General features: G+C 36.8%; 1 pseudogene; it reads right to left on the bottom strand.

The window, feature by feature from the left end:
* Positions 1-2,000: 2,000 nt before the first annotated feature.
* Gm6369 overlaps positions 2,001-16,460 on the bottom strand; it is a 39,673-nt pseudogene continuing 25,213 nt past the window's right edge.

The raw sequence follows: 16,460 nt of genomic DNA, 5'->3' as shown, positions 1-16,460 counted from the left end.
GCATTTATGTCAGAAGCTCTGGCCATGACTTTCATCTCCTATTTCATAATATTTTCTGTACTATGACTGTGGCAGGGTAGGTTCATCTTGGCCTCGTGATTGCTACATGATTTCTATACCTGGCTACAGTACAGGTTGTACACTTCCACCTGCTGACTCTCCTTGTTATCAGCTGGAGATGATTGTTTTGAACCACAGCAGGTCCACTCTAATTCACTCCTGAAAGGCAGAGTTGGAGTGCCTCCTTATTGTCCCCCAGGAACTGTGTTGATGGGAAAAACATTATATATTGCTGGCTGGGAGCAGGACCCAGGCTTTTCACTAGTTACCACTGGTATTTCTGTGATGCTAGATCATGGGGTTGACAATTCTGGTTGTGAGTCCTACATGTGAGATTGTCTGAGTTTTTCTTAGTTGCCAGAAATGTAAGACTAGGCACTCACTTGTGTAATCCTAATTTGAATGAACATAGTATTTCTGGCAGGAATCGATGAATGAAACCCTATCATTCTTCTGATACCTTAAGAGCTTTTTCAATTTATCACAAGGATTCAACAACCCACCTAAGGCACAAGGTGCTGTTAAGTAAGGGAATATTGAACTAAAAAATGCACAGCCATATTAGGAAGTTTTCTCTTAGGACTCACTCTCAGTCAGGATACTTGGGAAAGGGAGGAAATCGTTAACCTGTATGATCTAAAAGGGCTTTTACTTTCTATTAGGGACATATCTCAGATGTGGAAAAAATGACCCACTGGTGGTACTGCTAAAATAAACCCACAACAGGCAAGAAGTGAAGTTCCCTTCAAGGTTAATGCCCATGACCCCCTACCTCTTAGCGAATTGCTAGGTCACCAGAATGATAGTGCTAATTTACTTCAAATTGACTTTCCAACCTGAATTCTTGAAAGTATTTCAATAGTATTCTAATAGTCAAGAAAATTTACCTACTCTCTTTAGAAGTCATGTTTAGCTAAAAGTGCTTAACACTCATCATTTGAAAACAAACAGCCTATTAAATTCATGGATTCACACACACACCATTAGAAGATATGATTATGTAGAAACAGGATATTGACAAGATTTGGCAACATGGGAAGAAGAGAGCAAAACACTGTACTGGCTAGTTTTGTGTCAACTTGACACAGCTGGAGTTATCACAGAGAAAGGAGCTTCAGTTGAGGAAATGCCTCCATGACATCCAACTGTAAGACATTTTCTCAATTAGTGATCAAGGGGGAAAGGTCCCTTGTGAGTGGGACCATCTCTGGGCTGGTAATCTTGGTTCTATAAGAGAGCAGGCTGAGCAAGCCAGGGGAAGCAAGCCAGTAAGGAACATCCCTCTATGGCCTCTGCATCAGTTCCTGCTCTCTGACCTGCTTGAGTTCCAGTCCTGACTTCCTTGGTGATGAACAGCAGTATGGAAGTGTAAGCCGAATAAACCCTTTCCTCCCCAACTTGCTTCTTGGTCATGATGTTTGTGCAGAAATAGAAACCCTGACTAAGACAAACACTAAGGAACATTTCATACGATGCTCTGTAGGATCAGCTGATTTAACAAAAAACAAACAAATAAACAAACAAACAAACAAAAAACAGAAGCAAAACACCCAGGAGAAGTCCTGAGGGAGTACATTGATGCTATCTAATAAACTGTCAGTGATGAAATGCAACCAATGGGTTCCAGGTAAAGAAAAAAATTAAAGACAAACTGTTCAATGTTGAAGACAAATAAAAGATATCACAACATTGAACCATTTATACTATAGGCAAACCCCTGAAATGAGAAGCATCCATAGTCCTGTAAGCCTTCAGGGCTGACTGCATACTAAGCAAAATTCCTGTTCTTACCCATGACTTTGTCTTGTTTTGTTTTACATGAAAGGGTACTTTTATTATTTTCCTATATACCATCTTAATGAACACACCACGTACATTTTATCAGCTGGCAAATAAGATACAAAGCAAAATTTCCTTGATGCTCAGAGAATAAAGAGTAGTCACCTGTCTTTGGGAGGATTCAGTTTCTTGGAATGTCTGTGAAACTGTCCATGCAGGAACCAGCGATGATTTGTAGTGAAGAACACCTTGCTTAGTTGTTCTTTAATGGGCCCTTGATCAAGCCCATTGAATTTTCCTTCTAATATGGTTTTCAGCACCTGCTTGTGTGTTTTCTCTTTATTATGCAGATGATCTGGTTGAGAGATAGGTTTAGTATGTTTGTAGGAAATGTCCACAGAAGTGTGGTAGCACACTACTGTCCTGTCATCAGATGTCAAAGTGAGGTATACCTTGTGATTGTAGTCAGCTGGAAGAGAAGAATATGTAGATTTGTGACAAGCACTAGATAAAGCTTCATTTTGGATTGGAAATAAATGCTTCCAGATAGTTCTGTTTGATATTGCCCATTTTACTGCCACCACCACAATCCTTAGCCAGTGATTTGAAAAATGATATTGTGAAAAGAAACTACCTCTAAAACCTGTTTCTAGGCACACAGATTTTCATTTCTGCCTGGGAAGGGTCAAACAATCGCTCCAAAGAGAGATTTTCCAGGATGAGTCTGTTGGCACAGAATTCAGTTCCAAATCAAACACCCTGGTGGATCTGAAGTTTGAGGAACAGGAACACAGGGAATACCACTCATGAGCTGGTTTAAAGACTTGAATCAGGAGGAGTCTCAGGAGTCACAAGATCAATGTGCTTCTACTGGACAGAGTCTGACGGCAGCAGCAGCCTCGCCCATGTGCCTGCCATCTTGTTTCAATCTGGGTCCTGATGACCAATATTTCTGCATAGATTTGTAATGAAGAAAGACACATGTATGCATAAATTTGCAATCTCTAGAGAAAGAAAAATTGGCATGGAAAGACATTGTTAACATTATAACTCATGCATTGTGACTGTTGTGGATATCTGTCACATTCAAAAGCTCAGGAAATACAGTATCAATATTATTCTAGGATATACTCATGCTACCATAAAAGAATGACATTTGGAGAACTCAATGACAGGGTAGCCATGAATTGACAGCACTAAAATACTTAAATGTTTATTAGACCAAAGTGTCATGAATAAGGTTTAGAAGTAGAATATATCTATGAAATCATGATCCATAAGTAGATATTGAAGAAAGAAAACATAAACTGTAAAGAGTAAGTTGGCTTCATTATTTTTCTGTTTGTTTGTATGGATGACCGGTCTACTGGTAAGAGTGGGACCCCAATGTCTATCACTATCAATTTGTGAGAGACAATAAGTGATATTAGCAGGCATAGTGGTTCTTTTACAGACTTCAGTGCCCCTGGGTTTGGTGCACAGATTTTGGGAATTGCAACGTCTTCATGACGGATTTTTCCTTTAAGTCTTTCTCTGTCTTCTAATTAGTTTTTCTTTGAAGTCTATTTTGTAAGGTATGAAAATGGCTACACCAGCTTGCTACTTAGGTCCATTTACTTGCAATATATTTTCCATCGTTTTACACTGAAATATAAATGAGCAATCTTTGTTGATTGCTGTAATTTTGTTGATGTTATTGATGGTGGTGGTGGTGTGTGTATATCTATGTGTCTGTGAGTCTCTGTGTGTTTCCCTCTGTCAATTTGCTGGGCTGGAATGATTTATTTCTTGTGTTTTCTTTGGTGTTAAGCATTTTATGCTCGAGTTTTTTTCTAGCACCTTATGTAATGATAGCTTTGTAGACAGATATTGTTTTAATTTGGTTTTATTATGTAATATAAGACATTTCATAATTATATCTTATATTGTTTTTTGTTGTTATTGTTTTGTTTTGTTTTGTTTGGTTTGGTTTTTTGTTTTTTTTCAAGACAGGGTTTCTTTGTGCAGCCTTAGCTGTCCTGGAGCTCACTCTGTATTCCAGGCTGGTCTCGAACTCAGAAATTTGCCTGCCTCTGCCTCCCAAGTGCTGGGATTAAAGGCGTGTACCACAACACCTGGCTCTATATCTTATATTGTGATTGAAATATTTTTGTAGGGAATTATATTTCATTTCATGTCTTGTGTGCATTTTAAATGATTTAACACTGGGGTACTTAGAATACATTTTCTAAATTCTATTTCCTTGTGCCTTTCACATTAGCTTTGGACTTCACTGACACGTGGATATCCACATGTAGAAGAATGCAAATAATTCCATACTTGTTACCCTGCACAAGCTTAACTCCAAATGCAGAAAAACACTCAATATAAAAGTAGATACTCTGAAACTAATAGAAAGAAAGGAGGGGGGAAGCCTTGAACATTAGCACAGGAGAAAACTTTCTAAACAGAACTCTGTTAGCACAGATTCTAAGATCAACATTTAATCAACTGGACCTTATGCAAGTTTCTACATGGCAAAGGACACCTTCAGATAGATTGGAAGCCTACTGAATGGGAAATGATTTTTAGCAACTATACATCTTATAGAGGGCTAATATTCAAAATATAAATAAAGAAACTAAAAAAACTCTAGCTATCAAGAAAACTAATAACTCAATTTAGAAATAGGGAACAGGTCTCAAAAGAGAAAACTCAAGTGACTAAGAAATACTTCAGTAAAGTTCAATATCCTTAGCCATAACAGAATTGCAAATCAAAACTACTTTGAGATTTCATCTTACACACATCATAATAGCTAAGGATAATAAAACAGGGGCAGGTCATGATGGCAAGAATGTAGAATAAGGGGAACCATCATTCACTGGTAGTGGGAAGACAAACTTGTACATCCACTACAGAAATCGGTGTGGCTGTATCTCTGAAAGTTGGGATCAATCTAGCTAAAATACAGCTGTACCACTGAGCATATACTCGAAGAACACTTTATCCTGAACTTGCTAAACCATGTTCATCGATGCTCAATAGCCAGAAATTGGAAACAACTTAGATGTCCCTCAACAGAAGAATAGATAAAGAAAATGTAGCATATTCACACAATGAAGTATTACTCAGCTGTTCAAAAGTGAAATCTTATATTTTTGCTTGTGAACCTAGTCTTTAACAGCTGAGCTGTCTCCTCAGCCAAGAGAGCTCAGTTCTGATACTGCCTTGAGGTCCAGGACTCAGAGGCTGGGTAGCCCAGAGACCTAGGAAAAAAACCAATCATGACCCCCCCCCAAATATTCTTAATGATATTCTACTACATTCATAGATTGGGGCCTAGACCAATTGTCATCAGAGAGCCTTCAGATGGAAATAGAGCCAGAACCAAATACTGGGTGAACCTCAAAAAGTCCTTTGAAAGAGAGGGAGAAAGGATTGTAGGAAACAACAAATGGCAATGGCATCTTTGGAAGTTCCTTGTCTCAAAATGTTCTGTCTTATCTCATTTTTGTTTTTATTTTACTTTATTTATACATCATATTATCTTTATTCTCATATATATTTTTTTACCTTATAGTTTCTTTGTGTACATATTATGGGTTCCAGTTTAGTGTTTTTATGTGATTCCTGAATGTATAGAGTAAGTCTCTGCATCTTTATTTTTTTCTTGTGCCTTCTCTTGGACTGTTTTCCTTCTTTTGATTGTTTTGTACAATTTCACTATGTAAGTTTATTATATATATATATATATATATATATATATATATATATATAAATAATATTTCCTCAGAAGCATGCTGAGGGAGTGGGAATGGGTGTGGGTGGGTAGGGGAGTCGGGGGGAGGTATGCGGGACTTTTGGGATAGCATTGGAAATGTAAATGAGGAAAATACCTAATAAAAATATTAAAAAAGGAAAAAAGTTTATTATATATATATATATATATATATATATATATATATATATATATATATATATGTATGTATAATATTCCCTTTAGAAGCATGCTTGTTTTTTAATGAGAGACAGAATGGAAATGGATCCGGATGGGAGGGGAATTAAGGAGAGACTGGGAGGAGTAGTGGGAGGGGAAATCATAATTAGAATGCATTATGTGTGAAAAAGTCTATTTTCAATAAGAGGAAGAAAATAATAATTTGGTAATGATCTCTGAGTCTTGAATCTCTGGTCAACAAATTTATCAGGAATTAGAATGAGTGAGCTGGTAGAAGGCAGCTATAATAGCCTATCTTTCTGTAACAGGTGGGCAACTGGTCGTATTTTATATGATACTAAAAATTAGTGAAATTTGGATTCACATATTTTAAACTAGTGACGTGATACTAATAAAGCTTAGTCTTTTTCTTAATTTTGAAAAGGAAATGGTCCATCTAAGAACAATCAAAACAAAGCTAAGCTAAGTGAAATTCTATTTACAAGACATGAGGTTAGTGGTAGCAAGTGGTGTCTGCGGAGGTAAAATGGTTAAAGTCTCTTTGCAGAGGTGAGTTGTTCTGATAGTGTCGGGAAGATGTAGAGGCCGTCTAGTACAATACATAAAACCAACATCCAAGGCTCAGGGAAGTCCAAAGCTAATGTGAAAGGCCCAGGGAAATAGATCTCAGGAAAATGTATTCTAAGTTCCCCAGTGTTAAAGGCATTTGCTCTGCACACAAGACATGAAACATTGAAAAGGACAAAGCAAGTCATTTGTGATGCTGGTAAAGGAACAACCAATCACCCAAATAAAATGTTAAACCTCTAATGAGGACTGTGTTATTATTGTTATCTTTACAAGATCTTTTAATGTGGATAAGACATAAGAACCTTAATCATCAATTTAATAAATCCTCACTCGCTTAGATAAAACAAATCCTAAAACAAACACTGACAACAAAATGCAGAAGGAAGAAAGAAAAAAAATCTCCAAATCAACTAAAATCTATCCTTGATTTTTTAAAATGAATACTTTAAGATCTAGATTAATGATTGATACATTTTATTGACATTTTTAAAATAAGAATGTTTGTGAAGGCTTTTGTTCCTATTGATAAGGACAATCTTAATATTAGTTTAGGCATGGAGATATAGAAAAATGCCTTAACTATAGATAATGTAATTAAATGCCTTAATTTATTCTTTATTATTATGACAAAATATCTGAACCCAGGAAAGTTATGAAGAATGGAAGTTCATTGAATTCACATCTCTTTAGGCTGCAAGTCCAGGAGCATGCTTCCAGCTTCTGCCTGGCATCTCCTGTAGACCCTGCTCAATCACCAGCATGGTGAGGGCAGCATTTGAGGCAGGGTGCCCAAACTCCCCTTGTTACAAAGTCACCACGTTGCTAAAACATCATTAGACCATTTATAAGGATCCAATCACCCCTGAAGACCTCATCTCCAGTTACCTTTAACACACAGCCTTGGTTTTATATCTCCAATGTGTGGATTTTAGGGATATTCACATCACATTACTCTCTATGCTGTTCTTTAAGAATTATGAGAAAATGAGAATGCATTTTCATTTCTGAGGTATAAAATTTTTATGTTAATATAATAGTGTAATAATGTTTTGCTATTGCTATTTATATTATCCAGGAGGTGGATATATCTTACTAAGTACTCTATCAAAAATTTTCACCAAGCCAAAGGTGCAGGATTCACATCTTTCCTTTTGTAATTTAAAAAAAATGCTATGCTTTCAAAGCCTAGCCATATAGATTTACTAAGTGAGAAAGAACTGATTGTCAGAGGGACTCCAAGGAATAAATACCCAGAATGCAACTGCTTTGATCTAGTTTGTGGATGTGCATTTATTTGAGTGTGGAAGAAAAGTTTCTAAATGATCATTGTGATTATAAGCTTCGGAATGAATTCAATTTAAATTCGATTGCATCTCTTTTCATTTTAGGGAAATGTGTATGTAAACATTACTCTATAAAAAAACTGGCAGTGGTGTGTTTATAATGAAAATAATTCATTATATTTATTGAAATCGTTTCTTCTGTAGCAGCAGCATCCTTACAGAGAGGATGGGAGATAGTACTCATTAGATACTTTTCTTCATTTGTGAGCCAGGCAGTAGATTAGTTTTATCCAATTGCCATCTGCCATCCATTTTGTATACAGTATGCCTGAAGAACTCACTCCATAGAAGGGTCTAGAAGATAAAGGTAACCATATTGTATTTATATTTGTAAATACTGTATGCACTAAATTACAAATATTTATGTGCCGTTAAGGTCTGGATAAACGATATACAGAGTGGAAACAAACACATCTCTTGTGCTTAAAGCTAGGGTTTGAGGATAAGGTTTAGCTCGAAGTATGCGTCCTTTATTTGTATGTTGTGATTGTCAACTGTATGAATGCATTGCTGTGATTTCTTTTCATACTCCCTTGCTCAACACTACTCATTTGGAGAGCAATAAGGAAGAACTTCTATATACTTGCATTGACATGGTTGGAGGCATTGATCCCATGGCTGGATTAGGAAAAAACATAAAATATTTTAATATTGAAATAATTAAATATTTATTAAAACATGATATCACATGATAGATCAGGAGCATATCAACAGAGGGCCATGCATTGGAAAGAAGAGTGGCATTGTTATTCATACCCAGAAGTGTTAGCATTCAGCATAAAATATAAGCTATGTATTATAATGACTTTTAAAAAGGAAATAGCTATAGTCTAATATATATATATATATATATATATACATATATATATGTATATATATGAAGACTGTAAAATTTGTATTTTGTTTGAAATGGAGAACTCATCCATTTTGATATTTTGAAAGTAGAAATATAACTATTACTTATTAATCAATGGGTTGGCCAATATGACAAATCTGCTGGGACCTGGCAGATTATACACTGCTGTTCCAGTATGACAAAAAGTTGTGTGAGCATGCAAGCACATGCAAGTGAGTGTGGTGTGTTCAGGCAACATGACACCCAAGGAAATAAGAGGAAATGAGCCAGAAACTCCACATTTGCTGGCATATATGGAATGTCACCATCTGAGAACCATATGACATGCCAGTTCAGGCATGTCAAACTTGACCATATTGAGCCTGTTTACAACATGATTATTATTGGTACAATTGTAATGGGTTCCTTTCCTAGAGACTCAAATCCAAACACTTTGAAACCATCTCCAAACAGATGCATGTATTCATGGATTGAGACACTCATGGCCATGCTTTAGCATCTCTCTTTCCATGTCTCTACTGTAATTGATCTATTGTACATATGTATACATTTCACTGAATGTGGTAGAAATAGTAGCAGTGTTTTGTGTGGCAACACTGGCTTTTGCCCTATTTAATTGGTAAATGGTAATTTACTAATGGTAATTGCCATGTTCTGTCACAAGCCAAAAATATGTTTTCAGATGCCCCTTCAATGTATCCACTAAGGCGGGGAGAATGACTGCAGCCTGCCTTCTGAGCTGAGTAAAGGAGGCCTATCTTGGCATGATGCATAGTTTATGCAAGTAGAAAAGGTTGATAAATTCAGTTTTCATTAACTTAGGGAGGAAGTTGGTTCCCACAGCTTTCCTATCACTTACATGGCTCAAACTCAAATGAACGTTTTTTAGTGATAGCTTCATCTTAGGCACTGTTGTCATTGTTAATATGTCTTGTGTATTTCATCCCCAACTGCACAGCCTTGTTAGATTGTATGGCACCAAATATGAGTTGTGAGCTATAACCCTGATTCACTCATGCCTATGACCCACACTCCAAGCTCTAGACTTCATCTCATTCTTACATACCTTGCAGGATCATTTGCATTTCTTTTCATTCCTTTAGGGATCCAAAGTACTTCTAGAAACAAAGGTCCTCTAAGTGCGTGTTCAAATGGCATCAGTAACTATGATTTATGGCATGCTATAACTGTATGTTTTGCATTGCTGTGTTGCCAAAGCCTTAGCTCAAAGCTGTGAGACCAACTCCTGTCAAAGAGGGTGATGCCAATGTTGCACTTTGGAGAACTTTTCCTGCCAACCCTTTTCTGTAAAAAACCACTACCCACATGTACAAGGCAAGTGAAAAGCTGAGATCAAAATACAACTCTCACTTCTAGTCCCATTACACAAGGGACTTAAGGAAGTCTTTTTAGTTGTTGTATAGGGCACTTGGCATGGGAAATACACAAAAGGATGAAATTAGCCATGAGATTCTATACACTGCAAAAAATGTATCTTATGAACATTGATAAAAAATATTTTATAAATACATGACGATGTTCTGAATTACTTCATCTATTGCAGAATGCTTTATGTAATGAGCAGATCATTTATCTGTCTGTTATTTCTATCATCTAATCCTTTACTTAGACTTCAGCAATCATTTGTGGAAAAAAATACAAAATATATAATTTCATCTGTTAAATATTTTTATAGCATAAAGTTTGGTTGGATGACTTTAAAGCAAAAATTTAAACTAATGTTAAGTGGAATTTTCAACTGATAATAATTCTGAAATAATGCAAAATTTATTAAATCTAAAAGAGAATACAAGGATAATGTGAGCATCATTTAACTTGGAGACAACTAGACACCGGTGACAGACAACCCTGTGGACTCTGCGAGTTGCCTTCTACTTAAGATTTTGCCTAATATCCCTCAAAGCACTCACTTAAATGTTGGACACTGGTATTTATTTCCTTGAGAGCTTTTATTGTCCTTTTTATAAAAGTTAAGATACCTGACTGCTTTTATTATTGTAATTTAGTCAACAATCGACAGAGTTCTTATTTAAATACTATAGAGTGCATGTGAGTATCAAAACATCTAAAAATGGCATGGCAAGATGGCTCGTGTGGTAAGGCTGTTGCTCCCAAGCCTAGGGACCAGAGTTCAGTCTGTAAAACTCTCACTGTAAAAGGAGAAAATTGATTTGGGAGGTTACCCTTTCACTTCCACATATGCACTGTGGCACATGCATACCTACACAGACAAAATAAATGCAATGAACAAAATCATGGTGCTCCAATTATGTACAACTGTCATATTTCATGGGCCAATTACAATATATTTGAATAAAAATCAAAATCCAGCTTAATGCTTTTAAAGTTGGTATAAAGATGGTGAAACAAAAGACCAAAACAAAACCCCATAATATAGATGTAGTTGATGAGAATATAAGAATTTTCTTCAAAATGCAAGTATAATGTGCCCTCTGACCTGGTATAACTGACCCATATGGTGCTAGATAAGGTGAGAAACAATGTGTGTGTGTGTGTGTGTGTGTGTGTGTGTGTGTGTGTGTGTCCTAAAGTAAAAAAATCTGTCTCCTTTACTTTACAATAATAAGGTCCAACAGATGTCTCTTCCTTTAGAGTAACATTAGACTAAATGATGGACTTAGGAATAGAGGACCATTATGCTAGGCTCTGTAGTGTCAGGAGTACTGTAGTAAACAGGGATAAGCTAATATGAAAAACTTTGGTTATTTTTTGAACCTTATCTCTGAGTAGGTTCTACAAAACCCAGGATCTGCTCATATTAGATCTAAATCTTGCATTGCTGCCTAACTCAATTGGAAAAGAATATGAGTTAGAGCTGAGATTTTTATGTCTGTCTGAACTGAGATTTTATGTTAGTATGAAATAGTCAGCATAAGAAATAAAATCCAGAGTCAGTCAAATATGACAAAGTTCCACAGTGATAGTATGTCTCATTGCATGTCAGGATCCAATAGGAACCAAATAACCACACCCAATACCCTGGACCTCCTTAGGTCCTTGAAGGGCAGGTCCTTTTTGTCATGTTAAAGCTCCCTGTTGTAAATTAGTGTGTCTCAATGATCAGGATGCTAATCTAGGTGGGGATTTTGTATTACCTTTGAGGAAGGGTGTCATTCCAAATGAGAGAAGCCACGACAATACTTCTTGAGAAGTTTTGCCTCAAATTTAAGCAATACAAGGGCTAAAGTTAACCTGTAAGTGTCACTTATTCAAAGACCAGTAGCTTCCTGAAATGCTGGGGGCTGTGATTCTTGTGAGATAACAAGTCACACATTTGTACTTCAATAATTAAGATTGGTTGCCCCAACTGCATGTGTTTGATCACATATAGGCAGGAGATGTGTAGGCAGGAAGTATGTCAGGATGGATGCTTGTCCCTCTTTCCCCACTGAATAAAGGTAGAAAATATTTAAATGTGAGATGTTGCCTTTATAGGCACGTGCCTATAAAGCTCAAAGCCATTCTCTGGCATTCCTAGGCATGGACCTGGCCAGTGTCCAACTTCCTGGCCAGTATTAAATAAAGCTTGCTTTAATAGGATAATTGTGGAACTGATCTTTTTCCCACTAGTCTCAGGTATAGCAGCACAAGCTTTGAGGTTTCCATTAGCTTCTACAGGTGAGTTTCAGCAATCAGAAGAATTTGAGGCAAATCGACATTTAATCAAGTTATTTATTATTGTAGAGAGTATGCTTATCTGTAGTTACAGTGCTTCAAGTTGCAAAAATTCCATGTTAACAGGAATTTGTTACTTGGCTTGCTGAATTATATAGAGAAATATGGCAGAGAAATTTTGAAACTTTGTTCTTACTTTAGATGGCATCCCTATCTGCCCCAATCCTTTCTGGCAAGACAACGCTCTGTTTCTGCCATTCAGGACATTTATAGATTCATTCCATCTTCTTCTTAGCTGTATATAATAAGTGAGCTATGTAGCTTTGTTTTGTCAGCTTTCTGTCATGTGACAGAAAGAACTTGTGGAAACCTTACTTTGGCTCATTGTTTCAGGGGGTCTTAGCCCAGAGAGTCTGGAATGGCCTGTGGAGCTTTTGGTAACAGCAGCCTATGAATGAGGTGAATCGTATTACCACAGATCAGTGAACAAGGAGCGTTAGACTGAACAAGGGGTGAATATCGTCTTGACAAGTTTACTTCTGTAACCTTCTTTATACCAGCAAGGCCTGATCTCTTAAAAGTTTCCAAGCACACCACCAGCTGAGAAATAAGCATTCAAATCAGGAGAGTTGGGAGTCATTTTAGACTCAAACCTGAGCACCTTTTTCTGGGTAGGCCCCAAGGGCTTTATTTACTCTTTCTTGTTAGCAAATGGCCCCCAATTAATGAATCTCTTCCCACTTTCCTCAGTCTAAGCAAAACACACACATCTTGACTCTTCACTGACTATAGCTGGCCTGTCTCTCTAACAAATGGCTTTCATAGCCTTCCCTTCAAGAAGATGAGTTTTGTGAGTGAACCCACCTACAAATCAGAAAGACCAGAAAGATATCTTTTGAAAGACCATCATATTGCAGGAAGAATCTGCATTTGAAAAAGCTGTCTTTATAGAATCTGAGCGGAATGTATCAAATAGCTGAATGATGCCATCTGGAAAGATGCATGTGCAAAAAGAGCACTAACAGCAAGCCTCGTCTATGGAGCTGCGAGTAACCAACAAGGAAACGTTGGTGTATCAACAGGCAGGGCAGACGTCCTTTGATTAAAAGACACTTACAGGAAGATAACAAATCAAGCCCTTTCAGCCATCTTGGTTCTTTCCCTGAGGTGAGTTGGGGACAGGGGTGCAGCTGCAGACCCGGAGTCATTCATATAGGGGAATTCATTTTCAGTGGCCTGTGGATGGCTTGTAGTCAAAGCAGATTTCCATGCAAGAATGATCTATGGGCCAGGCATTCCACCCCCTTTGCTCACACAAAGACTGATTGCATGGCCCACAGCTGGATCCAGATTCCTGTTTAATTAAATGCGAGCCCTCATTCTGTTGCATTACATCAAAGAGGGGGAAGGTGACTCAGAGGTGAAATGGCTAATGTAAATCTTCAACCCCTAAAGGGTTGAATGGAGAATGGATAACAAATCTAGCTTTATGCCGTGGTTGTTTGGAAGTAAAGAGTATAAATATAATTGAGACATCTGTGACTCTTCCTTTTCCCACTAAGATCAGCCTTCAGAAAGATATTTTCTGTAACAGATGTTTGGTAGAATAGACCTAAATAAGTAAGTACATACATACATACATACATACATACATACATATATACATACATCTCCCTATGAAGTAGTTCATCAAGAAAAGTCTTGTGAATGGCATCACAGGGCACATAATGGGCTCAACTGTAGTAGGTTTAGGTAAAAACAGGATTAAATAATTCTGTTTACATAGTTTAATGCTTTAGGGCCTCAGAATGTTTAGTATTATCATTGTTATTTGAAACCTAAGTATATATTAAAATTAAAACTTGAATAGATGGATGTGTGCACAAATTCACATAAAAGATTTTAAAAGTCAATTTTATTCTTTTACAGTAAAGGATACTTGTGTGCCACTTATGAAAATTTCCTGTAACATGGAAGGAGTTAAATAGAGCAGAGACTGAAGGAATGACCATCCAGAGACTGCTCTACCTGGGGATCACTTTTCATACTATGTCTTAAACATTTGTTCCCTTCCCCGTCTCCACACTTTTCATACTATGTCTTAAACATTTGTTCCCTTCCCCGTCTCCACACTGGGAGCTGATCTGGCTTGACTTATCCAGGTCTGGTGTATTCTGCCACTGACTCTGTGACTTTTATGTGCATCAGTCCTACAGTATTTGGAAGATACACTTTCCTTAGAGTCAATCATCACCTCTGGGTCTTACCATCTTTCTGCTTGCTCTGCATAAGTTCCCTGATGTATGAGGGGAAGGGTTTGACAAAATAGTTCCCAATTACTACAAGAAGGTTCTTTGTTGAGGGCTGAACAAGGCATTGATCTATGGCTACACATGTAAAAGGGTAGTAAATTTTTTTCTTTTTTTTTTGGTTTTTCGAGACAGGGTTTCTCTGTGTAGCACTGGCTATCCTGGAACTCTGTAGACCAGGCTGGCCTTGAACTCAGAAATCCACCTGCCTCTGCCTTCCAAGTGCTGGGATTAAAGGCATGCGCCACCACGCCTGGCTATGAGTAGTAATTTTATTGCTATGTTCTCTCAGTTCTTTAAAACAATAGTATTAGGTTTGTTTCCCATCCCTGCCTCCCCTATACCATAACCTTTCTAGTCTCAGGTTCTTGGCTACTTTATCAGTGCCAGAGATAGGTTCTATCTCATGAAGCATACTATAATTCCAGTAATAAGTGGTTGGTTACTCACATACATTTAAGCCACTATTGCACAATTATATCTTACTGGCAGGCCATTTTTATAGACCACGTGGCTTGTAGCTGGGAAATACTAATGATCATCTTTCTCCTCTAGTCACATGTACTTTCTATTACCATGAATACTAGTCAGTAGGAAGAAAGTAGATTGCTTTTGGTAGGATGGCAATTTTCACAATATTAGTCTTACTGGTGGATAAGCATGAGAGATTTCTCAGTCTTCTGGCATCATCTTCAATTTTTAATTTTTATATATATACAAGTCTCTTGCTTCCTTGTTTAGAGTTATTCCAAGGTATTATAATTATATTAAAGTTACTATAAATTATGCTGTTTTCTTGATGTATTTCTTAGTCTGCCATTTGTGCATAGACTGACTACTGAGTGTACTATATGTAACAGGTATGAAAACAGTAGAAAACCTTCTTTTGTTCTTGATTTTAGTGAAAGTGCTCTGAGTTTGTCTTTATTTAGTTTGCTGTTTGCTGTGGGATTGTAACTTGATAGACACCTCCTTCTTTAGGTTGAGAAATTTTTTTCTAGGATTTTGTTAAAAATATCTCCAGTGGCTTTGCCCTGGGTTTTCTCTCTTTTCTCTATTCCTATTATTCATAGGTTTTGTCTCTTCATGGTGTCTCAGATTTCTTGAATGTTTTATACCAGGCTATTTTTTTGGATTTAAGATTTTATTTAGCTGAGGTATACATTTTTTCAATAGCTGAGAGTCTGTCTTCTACCTCTTGCTATCTGTTAGTGAGGCTTATCTCTGTGGAGTTAGGATATGTGTGTGTGTGTGTGTGTGTGTATAATTTATAGTTTTATTTAAGTTTGGGGTTTTTTTAGGTTTTTTTTTTCTTTTAGTGATTCTATTCCTATTTCTAGAATTGTTTTTATTTAGTTCATTCAATTGTGTTTTTATATACTTTATTAAAGGATTTATTCATATCCACTTTTAGGTCCTTGAACATATTCATAAATTGCTATTTTGAAGTCCTTGCCTTGTGTTTCAGCTATTTTGCATTTCTCAGGGTTTACTGTACTAGAGTTCTAACTTCTGGTTGAAGAAGATTATCTTGTCTATTTATGTTTGTGTTACTGGTTCTAGGCATCTGGAATTTATGATGTTTGAGGTATTTGTTGGTATTGATATCTGGTCTTGTCTTTACTGAGTGGGCATTATATTCTTTGGTTGTAGTTGCCCTCTCTGGTTCTTAGGGCAAGTGCTATAGAGTTTCTGGTAGACAAAGCTGCTGCAGGTCAGTGCAAGACAGAAAAGAAAACAACAACAACAAAAAGATAAAAGCATTCAAACTGGGTGTTTCCACATAAATTTCTACTAGAAATAATTACCAATTGTTCCCAGTAGCCAACTCTGTAGTATAGTGCAGTTATTTTAATTCTATACTAGTCACCCATACAAATGTAGAAATAATTTCTGATTTATGACCTGAGGTTTATCTGTTGCTTCAGAAACTTGCTTCTGGAATT

The sequence above is a fragment of the Mus musculus genome, chromosome 3, assembly GCF_000001635.26.
Source record: "Mus musculus strain C57BL/6J chromosome 3, GRCm38.p6 C57BL/6J".
NCBI classification, from domain to species: Eukaryota; Metazoa; Chordata; class Mammalia; order Rodentia; family Muridae; genus Mus; species Mus musculus.
Note: the sequence above shows the minus strand (reverse complement) of the source record. Positions and strands in the feature narration are given on the sequence as shown.